Consider the following 3745-nt stretch of genomic DNA (forward strand, 5'->3'; position numbering starts at 1 on the left):
CCCCAAGGAATTTGCAAGAGCCCATTAGTTACAAAATCCTAAAATGGAACACAAATATTTTTCAAGCACTATGAATCAGTGAACCAAATGTTTTCATTTACATCAGAAACAAAGGAATAATAATGGTAGTATTTCATTGAAGGCTCATCTGTGTCAAGCATATGCACTCACATAAGCATCCGTCCCTACTCTTGATCTCCTCAATCTTGGTTTACACCTTTCTTTAAAAAAAAATCACTTTTTTTTAATTGATTTGAGAGAGAGAAACATTGATTTATTGTTCTACTATTTATGCATTCACTGATTGCTTCTTGTACGTGTCCTGACTAAAGATAGAACCTGCAACCTTGACCTATCGGTACCACACTCTAACCAACTGAGCTACCTGGCCAGGGTGAAAATATCACTTTCTAATATATCACATAACTTACATATTAATTATAGTATAATGTCAGGTTAAGTGATTTACCTACTCTCATGCAGCTCAAGCTGGGATTAGAATCTATACCTATTTGAGCTAATTAATTTAGTCAACAAATATTTGTGCACCTATCATGCATCACAACATAATTCATCTATAGGCCCAATTGCTCCTTATCTGACAAGGAATATAAAATTTGGGGGGAGGGAGAATGATTCTAAAAACTTTTATTGCCTGAGAGCTTATTTAGAATATGAAAGCATACTAGTGAACTATTTTATTTCAATACAACTTTTAGTCTATGACTCTCTTTCCTAAGTATACTCAAATGTGTGTGGGGGGAAATATCCCTTGCATAATCAGTTCTTTTACCTAAAAGTGTTGTCACGTTCATAGTTAACTTTATGATTAGGAACTGGAATTCAGGCACAGTAAAGACACGTTTGGTTTGTGACTCATGCTATACAGATTGTGGGTGGCTTGGTGCCTCTGGCAGTTCAGACCTGTAATGACAAACAGTTGCTGGAATAATGATTTTTCCCCCTCACTTCTGAATGCCTTCATCAAATGAATAAGTACACTTAAATAGTCTGTTATGTAGGCTGAATATCGCAAAAATAGATTGGGGATTTTGCTGTTAACACACCTTTCCCAGAATTTTCATTAAGTGCTCACATTTAATAAATTACATTTTGATCCCCATTTTCCCCCTATAATTTAATCCCCAAAATCAACTCTATGAAAGGTGTTTGCTTATATATCAAATTGTTAAAAGTACATTTATTTATTTCCTAATTATTTCTTATTTAATTCAACTAAACTTGGTGAGTTCAGTCTGAGCTTGAGTCATTCATTCCTTTGGTCCCAAAAGATTTATAGAGAATCTATCTCTAAGAGCACTTCAATAGGCTCTGTCACGCAGTTTAGAGTCTATGAGGGGTGACAGAGAATCACATAAGCAATGATAATCCAGTGTGGCAATGACACCTAAGGGGGAAACACTGCATGATCTAAGAACACAGAGAATGGCTGAAGACAGGCATGAAATAACACTCAGCTAAATGAAGTAGGTCAAGACATCATCAAAATGCAAGGAACAGTTTTTCAGGGCAAGACAACAGTTTGTGTAAAGGTTAGTAAAGGAAAGGGAGAATGGTGCATGGGAGGAGCAAAGTTCAATATGACTGGGGTGGGGGTGAGGGGGTGAGGGGGTCATGGCTATAGACAAGACCAGAGAGAAACCCAAAGGTCAAGGGCTAGGACACCTACAGACGTGTGAGCCAGGTTGAAAATTTTACACCTTATCCTAGGGGCAATGAAGAGCCACACAAGTGTGCAAAGCTGATGTGAGATTTTTGGAGAATGAATTGGAGACTGGCATACAAGGCTATGGAGGTTAAAGCAAGAGGAGGAATTGAAGATGGGGTGGGAGTATTATCCAAACTGAGGAGAATAAGTGTGACACTGGAAATGGATTTGAAGAGTCAAATGATTTTGGTAGGAAGATATGGAAACATTTCAGACAGAGAGAACATCTTGAATTCTTTAATTTAAGGCTAGTACTTTCCTTTATCAGATAGGAATTAAAATACTATTGAGATTAAATGGTGATGGAAAAAAATAAAATAAAGACTGTTGGGATGTGTGGCAAACACTGTTGTTAACATGAAAACATTTGTAACCCTCCTCTCTTTGTCACTTTCTGCTACTGGGCCAGGGAAACCAGATTCTTATTTTCCTGGCTTCTCTTTGATCCAGGAGTAGATATGTGAATATTTTTGCGGCCAAGCCAATACAACGGTATGTAAGAAATGCTTTAATAAAAATGTCGGCCCTAACCGGTTTGGCTCAGTGGATAGAGCGTCGGCCTGCAGACTGAAGTGTCCCAGGTTCAGTTCCGGTCAAGGGCATGTACCTTGGCTGCGGGCACATCCCCAGTAGGGGGTGTGCAGAAAGCAGCCTATCAATGTTTCTCTCTCATCGATGTTTCTAACTCTCTATCCCTCTCCTTCCTTTCTTTAAAAAATCAATAAAATTTATTTTAAAAAAAATTTCGTAACTTATATTTTACAATATCCTATTATACATAATTATGAATAATGAACTACAATGCTCGCTGACTGATTACTATAATCGTGTTACATTCATTTCCCTTATGTGCCTTACGAGCAGGCACACCATTTCTCTCCACTAATACCAGGAGTGAATATTTTAGCAGCCGATTGCCACGTCATTACTCTTGGACTGACTTGTTTGGTGTGTGCAACAGGAAATATTTTGCTTTGGAGATAAAAAAAAAACAGGTTTATTTGAGTTACACTTATTAATTTGTTCAGTTATTCAGTATCTGGTAAGTTAATGTTCAAGAAAAAATATTAATTTTTATGAAAATGTTCTATTATTTTATGTTAATGATTACTCATTTATTTCAGCCCTTTGTATTCAGCATGTCTCCATTGAAATAAACCTACATTTCTATAAAAATTGAAGCTTTTGGACTAGCCAGCATGGCTCAGTGGTTGAGCGATGACCTATGAACCAGGAGGTTGGGGTTCAATTCAGGTCAGGGCACATGCCCAGGTTGTGGGCTTGATCCACAGTGGGAAGCATGCAGAACGCAGCCAATCAATGATTCTCTCTTATCATGATGTTTCTTTCTCTCTTTCCCTTCCTCTCTGAAATCAATAAAAATATATTTTAGCCCTAACCGGTTTGGCTCAGCGGATAGAGCGTCAGCCTGCGGACTCAAGGGTCCCAGGTTCGATTCTGGTCAAGGGCATGTACCTTGGTTGCGGGCACATCCCCAGTAGGGGGCCTGCAAGAGGCAGCTGATCATGTTTCTCTCTCATCGATGTTTCTAACTCTCTATCCCTCTCCCCTCCTCTCTGTAAAAAATCAATAAAATATATTTAAAAATATATATATTTTTTTTTTAAAAAAAATTGGTACATCTACACGATGGAATACTATGCTGCTGTAAGAAAGAAGGTACTCTTACCATTTGCAATGGCATGGATGGAGCTGGAGAGCATTATGCTAAGTGAAATAAGCCAGTCAATGAAGGAAAAATACCACATGATCTCACTCATTCATGGATAATAAAGACCATTACAAACTTTTGAACAATTATAGATACAGAGGCAGAGCTGCCTCACACAGATTGTCAAACTGCAGCGGGAAGGCCGGGGAGGGTTGGGGGGCAGGAGGGAGGGGGTTAAGAGATCAACTGAAGGGCTTGTATGCATGCATATGAGCATAACCAATGGACATAAGACACTGGGGGGTAAGGGAAGCCGGGGTATTGTCAAGGGCGGGGGGGAAAAA

At 38.7% G+C, this 3745-nt stretch overlaps 1 pseudogene; it reads left to right on the forward strand.

Annotated features, from left to right (window-relative positions):
• Positions 1–1783: 1783 nt before the first annotated feature.
• Positions 1784–3745, forward strand: part of LOC102443055 — a 4771-nt pseudogene continuing 2809 nt past the window's right edge.

This window comes from Myotis lucifugus, unplaced genomic scaffold (assembly GCF_000147115.1).
Source record: "Myotis lucifugus unplaced genomic scaffold, Myoluc2.0 scaffold_12, whole genome shotgun sequence".
In the NCBI taxonomy this organism is placed as follows: Eukaryota; Metazoa; Chordata; class Mammalia; order Chiroptera; family Vespertilionidae; genus Myotis; species Myotis lucifugus.